The sequence below is a fragment of the Schistocerca nitens genome, chromosome 9 (genome assembly GCF_023898315.1).
Source record: "Schistocerca nitens isolate TAMUIC-IGC-003100 chromosome 9, iqSchNite1.1, whole genome shotgun sequence".
Taxonomy (NCBI): Eukaryota; Metazoa; Arthropoda; class Insecta; order Orthoptera; family Acrididae; genus Schistocerca; species Schistocerca nitens.
Window position 1 is genome coordinate 444,172,768 of NC_064622.1, and position 15,299 is coordinate 444,188,066.

Consider the following 15,299-nt stretch of genomic DNA (forward strand, 5'->3'; position numbering starts at 1 on the left):
CCGCAAATCTGCAATGACGTCATTCCATTCTAGAGATGGAGATTGTCCTTATCCGCAATACATTTCCTGTACTTCTTTAAACAGTGAGACAATCTGACAGCATCCTGAGAGCAAAATTACTACAGTATGAACCTTGTTGTCAACAAACGATCACAGTTTGAAAACAAAAGTAACATTTACAAATACTAGAAGGAGAAATGCTGAGCACTCTCCACTGGTCAAGCTTAGTATAGCTCAAACATTTCTGACCGTCTACTCAGTGATGTAAAGACTTTCATAGACAATATAATTAATTTCAAACACAAACTGAAATCATGTTTTCTTGTTTGCTTAACAGCTCCTACAGTCCGTAGAAGAACTTCTGAATATTTAGCACTATGGTCTCTCTCTCTCTGTCTCTGTCTCTCTCTCTCTCTCTCTTCCCCCCCCCCCCCCTCTCTGCCTCCCACCCTAGTTCTGTGTATGTATGCGCGTGCCGGTGTGTGTGTGTGCGTTTAAGAGGAGGATAGAGAGACTGAACATAGGTACAAATCACGGTCTAAGTGAGAGAAATGAAACTTAAAATTGGTTTTCATGTTTCCATGCTAGTAAAGTGTATTACAATTGTAAAACTCACTCATTCAACACATCAAAACGAGAAGACACAACTGTGATCTACAGAAAATGCAAACTACCAATAAACGAACTACGTGTTGCTGTTCGGCATTAAGGATGAGAATATTTTGACGACTCTACGGCAGCGCATTATTTACCTCCTCAGACTGAGCACATGCGATGTGACATTACTAAACTGACCTACTGCTCACCAAGTAAGTGCGAAATAGCTGCGGCATTACGTGGATCCGTACTGAGTAAGTTGCTATGCTTTGATCTTCACAGAAACAGAAGCACGCTCTGACGCAGATCATTATCCCTGTAAGTCACAAAAAGTGATTGGGTCTTGTTAGCACGCTTGGTTCAAGGACTCTTGGCGTCCGAACAATAGTCTCACAAATTAGCAACATACAAACAAAAACTTTAGCAGAGAGTTAAGCTGTCAGCATGACCACCGCGTTTGGCAATCGTCTCTTCAGTAGTAGTTACGTTAGGAAATTTCCATCGTCATAACGTCAGCTGAGCCACCTTGAAACACCTCACTTCAGTTTTATTACTCTCGGAAAGACAGCTCAACTTGTTATGTAGGTTTATAGGTTTATAGTGTAAAATCAAGAGACCCATGGGAAACTAACATATGTTATATACGAGAGCGTGCTGAAAAGTAATGCCTCCGAATTTTCTACTTGAAAACTCTTAACATTTTTAAAATAAAACAAGGTTTATTAAAATTCTACATCTTTGTTCTTCATGTCTGCATGTTTAATCTCAACATAATCACCGTGGCGATCAACACATTTATCCCATCGAGAGGCCGGTTTGCTGATACCGCGTCGCTGTAGATTTTTGATTTTGTTGACGGAGCACCAACGGCACCACTGCCTGCACCGCTTCTTCACTCCCAAAGCGAAGTCCTCGAAAGTGTTCTTTAAGATTTTCAAATAGATGAAAACCGTAGGGGGTCCAGGTCGTGGCTTTATGGAGGATAATCGATGACAGTGAACTCGAAGCATCGGATTGTCGCACATGTCGCAACGATCGTGTGTGGCCTCGCATTGTCATGCTGAAGGAGAGGGTGCTCCATTTGTTGACGAATTCTTCGAATTCGTGCTTCCAGTTTTCTGGTGGTCTCACAGTGCCTTGCAGAGTTTATTGTGATACCTTTAGGCATGAAGTCCCAGTGAACCACACCTTCAGCATCCCAGAACACTGTGAGCATGGCTTCACCTGCTAAAGGCATGTTCTCGAACTGTCTTACAGTTGGTGGAACTCTATTCATAGTCTCACATTTTCGGGGTCAACGTGGTGAACCCAGCTTTCGTCACCTGCCACAATGCTCTTGGGGAAACCCTCACCCTTACGCTCAAAATGCAAAAGAAATTGTTGACATATGTCCAATCTCCTGTGTTTCATGTCAGGGGCGAGCATTTGAGGCATCCACCGTGCACACACTTCCTGTAAGGCAGTTCTGCAATAATGGCTCGTATATGCTGGGAGCTGTGTCTGTGTTATCCAAAGATTTTCTCTGATGACGTCATCAACCCGATTTCGGTGAGCCCTTCTCGGTTGCCGTAAGGCAACTGCGAGCACAGTCACAAATGTCGAGATTAGCACCACAAACTGACATCGATTCCAACCGTCCTAATACACAGCTTCCATGCTTCTGTGGATTTTAGTTGGAGGTACGTTTTCTGTGATTAGAAACTCCATTACAGCACGCTGTTCCTCACGCACCGGTTTACAAGTCAGCGCCACACACTGCCATGTTACACTCGGAGCCTTCTAACAGCAGAGAGTTGCAGCTTTAGTAAGCGGGAAAGTCGACAGAGCAGTGCGCATCACATGTAATACCTCAACCGACATTGACGACGGAATGAAAAATAAGTCGGAGGCTTTACTTTTCAGCACGACTTAGTACTTTCTAAACCTTGGGAAGAGCACGATAGGTAGGAAAAAACATTTAATAGCTTTTTATAATTAGTTGCTTAGCTAGAGCAAAGAACGTCCGGTACGTTACGCAGCATCGTGTTCTGGGCAACCGAGTATGCGTAAGACTAATGTGCATGCGGAAGAAGTGCGAACCAATCACCACGTAACAGGAGGCACTGCATAACACTACCAGGCGATACTATTTTTTTGTAAGAAAAAGGAACAATTAATACTTCATTTTACAACAGTCAGTGGTTGTTTCCTGTTCAACTTTAATTGACGTAATCATTTTGTGGTTGAAAGTCTCTTTTAGTCCACGTTTACTTCCTATCACGTAACGACTAAATGTGGTTCTGCAATGAGCAAACACAGTTTTTTTTAAATCAACAGACATAAAAACAGACAGAAAAATCCTTAAATGCGGGGTTGGGGTTGTTTGGGGGAGGAGACCAGACAGCGAGGTCATCGGTCTCATCGGATTAGGGAAGGATGGGGAAGGAAGTCGGCCGTGTCCTTTCAAAGGAACCATCCCGGCATTTGCCTGGAGCGATTTAGGGAAATCACGGAAAACCTAAATCAGGATGGTCGGACGAGGGATTGAACCGTCGTCCTCCCAAATGCGAGTCCAGTGTGCTAACCATTGCGCCACCTCGTTCGGTCTTAAATGCGGCAACAAACTTCCACAGAAATTTAAAACAGAAGAAAATTACCGTATAAAAGAGGTATAGGGGGAGAGAAAGGAATTCTTTATGAATACACAGCACTCTGCAATGAACACACAAATATGAACACACACACACACACACACACACAAACACAATCACGCCAGCACGCACTCCCCCACCCCCAATCCCAATATAACTGCCAAATTCGAAATTCCCTCCCAGATCACATAGAACGAGTGAATATCAAACAGTGAATCAGTGTGAGTTAGGGAGCACAAAATGAAAATGGGTTGGACGTACCGATTCTAGGGAATCCAGCACGACCCACGTGTCCCCTTATAGATCCACTACCGTGGCAACCCCGGGTACTGCCTGCACTGAGGTTGATCTCTCACCTGTGTCCGAGTGGGAGGTCGACCCAAGGTGTGACCGGTAGCGAAAGACCGATATGGGAGGGTAAGTTGGGGGTGGAGGGCTGTTGCGTCTGACAAACAGGTTTCGGTCACTATCTGTGGCTGACGAAGTCCCTGAAACAGACTAAGTTTCTCGCGCTGTTCCTGAGGAATCTTTTCATCCTTCAAGAGGGGACTTTACAGGTAGTTGGGAGCTTCACCGTTAGGCGCGTAATGAGGCCCCTTAGGGATATAGCTGCGAAAGAGAGGAAGAAATCCAATGCGCACTCTGTGTGCATACCGGGAAGAGTCATTCCAAATGTGGAACGTGAGCTTCTGAATTGTATGAAGAGTACAGGTTGCAGCCAACTGCAGGCTGTGACTCATGTTGGTACTAAGGATGTGTGTCGCGTTGGACCAGAAAAAAAATTCTCTCTGGTTTCGGGCGGCTAGCCGAACTAGTAAAGAGGCCAGTCTTGCTTGCGAGATGAAGGCAGAGCTCACCATTGTTATATCATCGACAATACCGACTGTGGCCTTTGTAAGCAGCCGAGTGGAGTGTCTGAATCAGAGGCTTAGATGGTTCTGGGACCGTACACTTTGCAGATTCCTCGACATGCGCCATAAGGTGCGGAATATGCAGGAAGCGGCTACATGTACATCTACATCGATACTCCGCAATCAAACTTATGGTGGATGGTGGAAGGTACACCACTAGCCACTTTCTTTCCTGTTCCACTCGCAAATAGAACGAGGGAAAAGTTACTGTTTGTATGCCTCTATACGAGCCCTTATTTCTCGCATCTTATCTTCATGGCCCTTATGTGCAATGTATAATGTTGGCAACAGAATCGCTCTGCAGTCGGCTTCAAATGTCCGTTCACTACATTTTCTCAATAGTGTTTCTTGAAAAGAACATCGTCTTCTCTTCAGGGATTCCAGTTTGAGTTCCCGAAGCATCTCCGTAACACTTGGGTGTTCTTAGAACCAACCGGTAACAAACCTAGCAGCTCGCCTCTGATTGGTTTCAGTTTTTTCCTTTAGTTAGACCTCTTATGGATCTCAAATCTTCGAGCAGTACTGAAGAACAGGCGGTCTCCTTTACAAATGAACTACACATTTCCCAGATTCTGCCAATAAACCGCTAGGTGACCATCAGTTTGGCTTTAGGAAAAGTAAAGGGACGAGAGAGGCAATTCTGATGTTACAGCTAATAATGGAAGCAAGGCTAAAGAAAAATCAAGACACTTTCATAGGATTTGTCGACCTGGAAAAAGCGTTCGACAATATAAAATGGTGCAAGCTGTTCGAGATTCTGAAAAAAGTAGGGGTAAGCTATAGGGAGAGATGGGTCATATACAATATGTACAACAACCAAGAGGGAATAATAAGAGTGGACTATCAAGAACGAAGTGCTCGTATTAAGAAGGGTGTAAGACAAGGCTGCAGCTTTTCGCCCGTACTCTTCAATCTGTACATCGTGGAAGCAATGATGGAAACAAAAGAAATGTTCAGGAGTGGAATTAAAATACAAGGTGAAAGGATATCAATGATACGATTCGCTGATGACATTGCTATCCTGAGTGAAAGTGAAGAAGAATTCAATAATCTGCTGAACGGAATGAACAGTCTAATGAGTACACAGTATGGTTTGAGAGTAAATCGGAGAAATATGAAGGTAATGAGAAGTAGTAGAAATGAGAACAGCGAGAAACTTAACATCAGGATTGATGGTCACGAAGTCAATGAAGTTAAGGAATTCTGCTACCTAGGCAGTAAAATAACCAATGACGGACGGAGAAGGAGGACATCAAAAGCAGACTCGCTATGGCAAAAAAGGCATTTCTGGCCAAGAGAAGTCTACTAATATCAAATACCGGTCTTAATTTGAGGAAGAAATTTCTGAGGATGTACGTCTGGAGTACAGCATTGTATGGTAGTGAAACATGGACTGTGGGAAAACCGGAACAGAAGAGAATCGAAGCATTTGAGATGTGGTGCTATAGACGAATGTTGAAAATTAGGTGGACTGATGAGGTAAGGAATGAGGAGGTTCTACGCAGAATCGGAGAGGAAAGGAATATGTGGAAAACACTGATAAGGAGAAGGGACAGGATGATGGGACATCTGCTAAGACATGAGGGAATGACTTCCATGGTACTAGAGGGAGCTGTAGAGGGCAAAAACTGTAGAGGAAGACAGAGATTGGAATACGTCAAGCAAATAATTGAGGACGTAGGTTGCAAGTGCTACTCTGAGATGAAGAGGTTAGCGCAGGAAATGAATTCTTGGCGGGCCGCATCAAACCAGTCAGTAGACTGATGACCAAAAAAAACCGAAGTCGACCACTTTTCTACCACTACCCCCACGTGCTCGTTCCACTTCATATCGCTTTGCTACGCTGCGCCCAGATGTTTAAACGATGTGACTGCGTCAAGCAGGACACGACTAACTATTTATCCGAACATTACAGGTTTGTTTTTTCTATTGAACTTTATCCGCATCAACTTACGTTTTTGTACATTTGGAATTAGGTGCTATTCATCACAACTATAAATTCTGTCTAAGTTATCTTGTATTTTCCTAAAGCCACCCTGCACGGGTAATGAGGGCTGTGTGGAGGGGATTTTTTTTTGGGGGGGGGGGGGATTAGAGGGTCTCGGGGACGTGCAGGAAGGGCTCTAGTTTCAAAGAAGAAGAGGGTAGACATAGCAACAATCAACATTGTAGCTGTAAACTGTCGTAGCTGTGTAGGAAGAGAACCTTAACTCTGAGCACTAATAGAAAACACTGAATCTCAGATAGTTATAGGCTCAGAAAGCTGGCGAAAGCTGGAAACAAGTTCAGCCGAAATTTTTCCGGAGTACCTAACTGTGTTCAGAAATGATAGATTAAATGCAGTTAATGGTGGAGTGTTTATTGCTGTCAGAAGTACCTTACCCCGTAGTGAAATTGAAGTAGATATTTCCTGTGAGTTAGTAGAGGTGGACGTTATACCTCACAACCGCAATAAGTTAATAATTGGTTCCTTCTACTGACCCGCCGGACACAGATGCTACGGTTGCTGAACAGTTCAAACAAAATTTGAGTGTCATTTCAAATAGGAACACCACTCATACAATTATACTAGGCGGTGACTTCAATCTACTCTAAATATATTGGCGAAAAAACATGTTTAAAGTTGGTGGTAGATATCAAACGTCGTCCGAATGGGAACAACATTACTTCCTTATTGAGACACAAAGCGGCTCTCAGTGGTTCTTTTCTGCTATAAAATTACGGGGATGAAAGATGAATAGAGTAAAGCGACATTTCCAACCGCTTCATAAGAATTCCCGTATCACTTACAATACTGAAGAGAGGAAACCATAACAAGACGTAACAGAGACAAACAAGTAAGGTGGACACAAGTCACGTTGATAAAATTATTATTATTGTTGACGACGCATTATGTGGTTTTGCTTTTATTTTATCTCCTGTTAAAAAAAAAATTCATGCTACGCATAGTGAAACTGGGCTATAGTATAGCTCTTCAAATAGCGAAAGCAGCATGTCATTTCAAAAACTGAGAATTTGTGAAAAAGAGAACTGTTTTGCAGATATATTGAAGAAAAAGCGAACGACGTGGAAGCGCAACTGAAATACAGGGAAATAATTTCATTTTATTCTCTTTGGTTTTGGACGAAAGCACTGATGTAACTGATGTTGCTCAACTAGCCGTGTTCGCGGCACGTGTTGACACTGAGTTCAAGGAGATGAAGGCACACTTTGCTTTGATACCATTTTATAACGCAATTCGCCGACCACAGAGAAATATCATTACTTAAGAAAACGTGAGCGGCAAACATCACCTCTGTTGGGAAAAACTTTTCTCGATAGCAACAGACGGAAATTCTGCACTGATTAATCAAAAATCTGATGTCTTCACCTTGGTGAGATAAAAGTTGAAAAAACGTGGCATCCAGCACGAAATACCAGCAACACATGGTGTTCTCCATCGCTTTGATATGCTGATAACATGAGTCAAAGTAAGTGATGTCATGGACGTCTATGCTGATAACATGAGTCAAAGTAAGTGATGTCATGGACGTAGTTGTAAAGACAAATTATCAGGCGTGTACTAGAATTTCCATCTGTCCTGATTTCTTAGGGGCCATCTCCAATTATCTACAAGTGTCCCGTGTCCCTGCATGATCATGACGGGACCCGCTCAAGTCCCTACTTTCGTGGTTTACAGTTGCAGTTTTACATTTTTATATCGTATTGCGTAATTTTTAATTTCGTATTCTTAAGTTATGAGTTCCCCTCCACTTATGCAACCTGTGTTCATTATTCTCAAACCAAGTGTTAGCGATGATTAAATTATGCTCTGTGTAAAATTCTACCAGGCGACTTCCCCTTTCATTCCTTTCCCCTAGTACATGTTCACCTACTATTCTTCTATTCTCTTCCTTTTCCTACTATCGAATTCCAATCCCCCATTCTGAACAATTTGTTCTATCTCGTCACACATATCGTCAATCTTTTCATCAACTGCGGAGCTAGATGGCATATAAATTTGTACCACTATGGTGTGTGTGGGTTTGGTGTCTATCTTGGCTACAATAATGCGTTCACTACGCCGCTCATAGTAGCTCATCCGCCTTCCTATTTTCCTATTCATTATTAAACCTACTCCTGCATTATCCCTATTTCATTTTGTATTTGTAACCCTTTATTCAACTGACCAAAAGTCCTGTTCCTCCTGCCGCCGAACATCACTAATTTCTGGTAAATCTAACTTTTTAAATTTTCTAACCTACCTCCTGATTAAGGCCAGTTTTGTTTTCGCTGGTAAAGACATGCTCCTGAGTAGTCTCCACCCGGAGATCCAAATGGGGGACTATTTATCTCCGGAATATTTTACCCAAGACGATGTCATCATCATTTAACCACACAGTAGAGCTGCATGCCCTCGGAAAAAATTACTGCTGTAGTTTCCCCATGCTTTCAGCCGTTCGCAATACCAGCAGAGCAAGATCGTTGTGGCTGACGTTCCAAGGCCAAATCAGTCAGACATCCAGACTATTTCCCCCGCGATTACTGAAAATTTAGCTATTCCTCTTCAATAACCATACGTATGTCTGGCCTCTCAAAAGAGGCCTTTGCAGATAAGAGGACCACCTGTATGAATGTTAAGAGCTCAGATAGAAAACCAACTTAAGTAAGGAAGTTAAAACTGAAAGGTGGAACGAGTACATAGTAGGTCTATACAAGGGAGTTTTACTTGAGGCACTACTTTACAAATTGAAAAGGACGCAGATGAAGATGAGGTGGAGATAGGATACCGCGAGAAGTATTTGACAGAGCACTGAACGACCTAAGTCGAAACAAGCACTCGGGAATAGACAGCATTCCGTTAGAACTACTGATAGCCTTGGGAGAGCCAACCATGACATGACTCGACCATCTAGTGCGCAAGATGTATGATACAGACGAAATACCCTCCGACTTCAAAAAGAATATAATAACTCCAAGGAAGTTGCTGACAGGTGTGAATATTACCGAACTATTAGTTTGACAAGTCATGCTTGCAAAATCCTAACACGAATTCTTTAAAGAAGAACGCAAAAACTGGCAGAAGTCGACATCGAGTAAGATATGAATAAGTTTGGATTCTGGAGAAATGCAAGAACACGCGAGGCAATACTGACCCTACGACGTCTCATAGAAGATACGTAAAGGAAAGACAAACCTATGTTCATAGCATTTGTAGACCAAGAGAAAGCTTTTGACAATGTTGGCTGGAATACTCTATTTGAAATTCTGAGGGTGTCAGGGGCAAAATACAGGGAGCCAGAGACTATTTACAGCTTGTACAGACACCAGACGGCAGTTGTAAGAGTCGAGAGGCATGAAAGGAAAGTAGTGGTTGAAAATGGAGTGGGGCACAGGTGTAGCCTATCCCGGATGTTATACGAGCTGTACAATGAGCATGCAATAAAGGAAAGATAAGAAAAATTTGGAGTAGAAATAAAGAGAGAAGAAATAAAAACTTTGAGGTTAGCCGATGACATTGTAATTCTGTCGGAGACAGCAAAGGACTTGGAAGAGCAGTTGAACGGAATGGGCAGGGTCTTGATAGGAAGATATAAGATGAACATCAACAAAAGCAAAACAAGGATAATGGAATTTAGTCGAATTAAATCAGATGATACTGAGAGAATTAGATTAGGAAACGAGAAACTCAAAGTAGTAGATGAATTTTGCTATCTGGGCAGTAAAGTAACTGATAAAGGCCGAAGTAGAGAGGATATAAAATGTAGATTGGCAACGGCAAGAAAAGCGTTTCTGAAGAAGAGAAATTTATTAACATCGAGTATACATTCAAGTTTCAGGAAGTCTTTTCTGAAAGTATTTGAATGGAGTGTAGCCTTATGTGGAAGTGAAACATGCACGACAAACAGCTTAGACAAGAAGAGAATAGAAGCTTTTAAATTATGGTGCTACAGTACAATACAGAAGATCAGACGTGTCTATTACGTAACTAATGAGGAAGTACTGAATAGAATTGGGGAGCAAAGAGATTTGTGGCACAACCTAACTGGAAAACATTTTTGAGACGTCAAGGGATTACCAGTTTAATACCTGATGGTTCTGTGGGGAGTAAAAATCATAGACGGAGACGAAGAGATGGATAGAGCAAGCAGATTCAGAAGGACGTAGGCTGCAGTAGTTACACGGAGACGAAGAGGCTTGCACATGGTAGAGTAGCATGAAAGCTGCATCAAACCTGTCTTCGGACTGAAGACCTCAACAGCAACAACAATCTTATCATCTTATTCTTGCTAACCAAGGCCATATATGTATGACATACTCGTACTCGAGAGAAGAACACGGTAATGGGTCGACTGTTTCGCCGCGTCGTTTTCGTATCAGTTAGACTCGAAGAGGCAGTTTCATTTATAGAACAATCTATTCAAGGATTATTGACATGTGTCGTACTTTCGGTGTTCCGTAAGAGCAAGACTTCACCTAATATTACGGTGACGTTATGGAAACGCGAAAGAAAAAAGTGAAAATGATGTGCTCTATTCATAATGCATGGTTAGAGGATAACAGTTCAAAATTTGGCTATCTAAAGGTGATGAATGGATGGCAGACTGTACAGCATGTTCCACTTCCCTTTCATTAAAAAGTGACGGTTTTGGGGCCGTGAGGAAGAACTTAACAAGAGTAAAACAAAATGCTCTTGCTTCAGTTTCAGAAAGTAAGTCCACTGCATATTTTTTTTAGCGTAAAAACATTCTGCGATTGGTAGCGAAGCTTCAACAGCCGAACTGTCACTTGTGTATCATGTAGCTCTACATAAACATACATACGCTTCTACAGATTGTGGTACTAGCTAGGACGTACAATTTTCAAATACTCGAAGTTAAGTCCAAAACTTGATTATGGACGTAAAAAATGTAAGATGCTGGTAGAAAACTTTTTAGCTATTGTATTCTGTAGAACTCGGAGGAAATGTATTGGAAGATACACTAAGTTTCCTTAACGGTAGTAATAAAACAGCCGCCGCTGTCTCGTACAGTCGTACAGCTGTTATGCCGCCTTCCGCGAATACCAGCGTCGTACGTCGGCTCCACATAATGCCACCCCAAAACAGCAGAGAACCTCCATTTGCTGCACTCGCTGTGCAGTGTGTCTAAGGCGTTCAGCCTGGCCGGGTTGCCTCCAAACACGTCTCCGACAATTGTCTGGTTGAAGGCATATGCGACACTCATCGGCGAAGAGAACGTGATGTCAATCCTGAGCAGTCCATGCGGCATGTTGTTGGGCCCATCTGTACCGCGATGTAAGATGTCGTGGTCGCAAAGATGGACCTCGCATGGACGCCGGGAGTGAAGCTGCGCATCATGCAGTCTATTGCGCACAGTTTGAATTGTAACACGATAAGCATTATTGAACATGGTGGCGTTGCTTTCAGGGTTCTTCCGAGCCATAATCCGCGGGTTGCGACCATCCACTGCAGTAGTAGCACTTGGGCGGGCTGAGCGATGCATGTCATCGACAGTTCCTGTCTCTCTGTATCACCTACATGTCCCAATAACATCGCTTTGTTTCACTCCGACAGGCCTGGACACTTCCCTTGTTGAGAGCCCTTCCTGGCACAAAGTAACAATGCGGACACGATCGAACCGTGGTATTGACCGTCTAGGTATGGTTGAACTACAGACAACACGAACCGTCTACCTCGTTCCTGGTGGAATGACTGGAACTGATCGGCTGTCGGACACCCTCTGTCTAACAGGCGCTGCTCATATAGAGTTGTTTGATCTGGTTTAGTGACTTCTCTGAAAAGTGAAAGGATTGTGTCTGTGAGACAATATCGACAGTCAACGTCTGTCTTCAGGAGTTCTGGGAACCGGGGTGAAGCAAAACTTTTTTTGATGTGTGTAGTAAAATAATTACAGCTAATTGTAATTGTCATGTTATTCATAATATAGCCAAAACTGCGTGGAAAATAATTAAATTCAATGTCAACAGTCTCATATTGAAAGTCTAAAGCGAGTACTCATATTATAATAAGAAAATTCATGAACTCAACTAGAGTATCTGAATTTCAGGCTGGTTGCTATTTCGATTTGTTATAATGTATAACCAAACATATGAGTATTTCCACATAAAAATTTTATAACCTGAAAATCGTCAAACGCGACCTACAGTTCTTTGTGTCGATTTAGAATTCTTGAAGGATAACTTTGAAGCTAGACTAAAAGATTTTTATGTTTTAATGTGAATCAAAATTCGAACAGATTGAGCAAATCAGACAAGGAAAAATTAAGGAAAGATGCTGCTAAAGTTTATCATCGAAGCCTGAGCGTCTAAATAAGTCGTTTAATTTGGAAGCTATACTTTTCAGAAATTCGCTATCCTGTGCATGAAAGATGAAATGATCTCTAACAGTCTTATAGGTATTGTAAATTACCACAGTATAAATGTAAACTGTGACGAATTGTACAATGAATTCGCAGCGTTAAGAAGTCTCATTAAAACTTTAAAGTTATAGATTTACCAAAACGCTAAGAATGGGTTCACGTCTTTAGTAAAACGGCAGCTCCAAACTTATTAAATATCATGAAATTTATGTTCCTAGCCCTGTGGGCAACGCGCAGGTAGAACGAGTGTTTTCCCTGACTAAAACCTTGTTGATTCATGAATGCAACAAACTTGTGGCTCATTAGAATGAAATTACAATGAAATGAATACCCTTAGCTGCATACAGGCGTTGATATAAGACAATGGGGACAGTTGAAAATGTGTGCCCCAACCCGGACTCGAACCTGGGATCTCCTGCTTACATGGCAGACGCTCTATCTATCTGGGCCACCGAGTACACAGAACATAGTGCGACTGGAGGGATTTGTCTCTGGCACGCCTCCCGTGAGATTCACATTCGCAACTTACTGTTGGTTGGTTGGTTGGTTGGTTGGTTTGGGGAAGGAGACCAGACAGCGAGGTCATCGGTCTCATCGGATTAGGGAAGGACGGGGAAGGAAGTCGGCCGTGTCCTTTCAAAGAAACCATTCCGGTATTTGCCTGGAGCGATTTAGGGAAATCACGGAAAACCTAAATCACGATGGCCGGACGCGGGATTGAACCGTCGTCCTCCCGAATGCGAGTCCAGTGTCTAACCACTGGCAACTTACTGTCCCGCACTATATTCATAGAGCCCTTCCTTGAGGAAGAAGGTCAAATGGCCGGTGGGCCTTATATATATATATATATATATATATATATATATATATATATACTCCTGGAAATTGAAATAAGAACACCGTCAATTCATTGTCCCAGGAAGGGGAAACTTTATTGACACATTCCTGGGGTCAGATACATCACATGATCACACTGACAGAACCACAGGCACATAGACACAGGCAACAGAGCATGCACAATGTCGGCACTAGTACAGTGTATATCCACCTTTCGCAGCAATGCAGGCTGCTATTCTCCCATGGAGACGATCGTAGAGATGCTGGATGTAGTCCTGTGGAACGGCTTGCCATGCCATTTCCACCTGGCGCCTCAGTTGGACCAGCGTTCGTGCTGGACGTGCAGACCGCGTGAGACGACGCTTCATCCAGTCCCAAACATGCTCAATGGGGGACAGATCCGGAGATCTTGCTGGCCAGGGTAGTTGACTTACACCTTCTAGAGCACGTTGGGTGGCACGGGATACATGCGGACGTGCATTGTCCTGTTGGAACAGCAAGTTCCCTTGCCGGTCTAGGAATGGTAGAACGATGGGTTCGATGACGGTTTGGATGTACCGTGCACTATTCAGTGTCCCCTCGACGATCACCAGTGGCGTACGGCCAGTGTAGGAGATCGCTCCCCACACCATGATGCCGGGTGTTGGCCCTGTGTGCCTCGGTCGTATGCAGTCCTGATTGTGGCGCTCACCTGCACGGCGCCAAACACGCGTACGACCATCATTGGCACCAAGGCAGAAGCGACTCTCATCGCTGAAGACGACACGTCTCCATTCGTCCCTCCATTCACGCCTGTCGCGACACCACTGGAGGCGGGCTGCACGATGTTGGGGCGTGAGCGGAAGACGGCCTAACGGTGTGCGGGACCGTAGCCCAGCTTCATGGAGACGGTTGCGAATGGTCCTCGCCGATACCCCAGGAGCAACAGTGTCCCTAATTTGCTGGGAAGTGGCGGTGCGGTCCCCTACGGCACTGCATGGGATACTACGGTCTTGGCGTGCATCCGTGCGTCGCTGCGGTCCGGTCCCAGGTCGACGGGCACGTGCACCTTCCGCCGACCACTGGCGACAACATCGATGTACTGTGGAGACCTCACGCCCCACGTGTTGAGCAATTCGGCGGTACGTCCACCCGGCCTCCCGCATGCCCACTATACGCCCTCGCTCAAAGTCCGTCAACTGCACATACGGTTCACGTCCACGCTGTCGCGGCATGCTACCAGTGTTAAAGACTGCGATGGAGCTCCGTATGCCACGGCAAACTGGCTGACACTGACGGCGGCAGTGCACAAATGCTGCGCAGCTAGCGCCATTCGACGGCCAACACCGCGGTTCCTGGTGTGTCCGCTGTGCCGTGCGTGTGATCATTGCTTGTACAGCCCTCTCGCAGTGTCCGGAGCAAGTATGGTGGGTCTGACACACCGGTGTCAATGTGTTCTTTTTTCCATTTCCAGGAGTATATATATATATATATATATATATATATATATATATATATATATATATATATATATATATATATATATATGAAGATGGTGTCTGTTCTTTCGGACATGTCCGAAAGAACAGACACCATATCCATATAAGTATATAGTTCTGGCAATACCGGACATGACCTTCCTCTTCTGTGCGGATGCACGCGTATTTACCCGAACTCTTACGGGACTTGGTAAGAATGTCTTCCACAAGTAATGATTGTGTTGGGTAGAGACACTGCAAACGTAGTGTGTGGACGTATAAGGTGAGAATGTGGGTCTCGCGGGAGGCGTGCGCGAGATAGTCCCTGCAGTCGCACTATCCTCTGTGTCGTTGCAGCACGGTAGCTCACCGTGTTCGGTCAGAGGGTTGCTCGCCCTCTGTAATAAAAGAAACTGAGTAAAGAAATCAACGATCAAAGTGAACGGATGTCTTGTGACGTCCGCCCAGACCAAACGCAACGAAAAAAAAAAGTGAACAGAGGGTCTG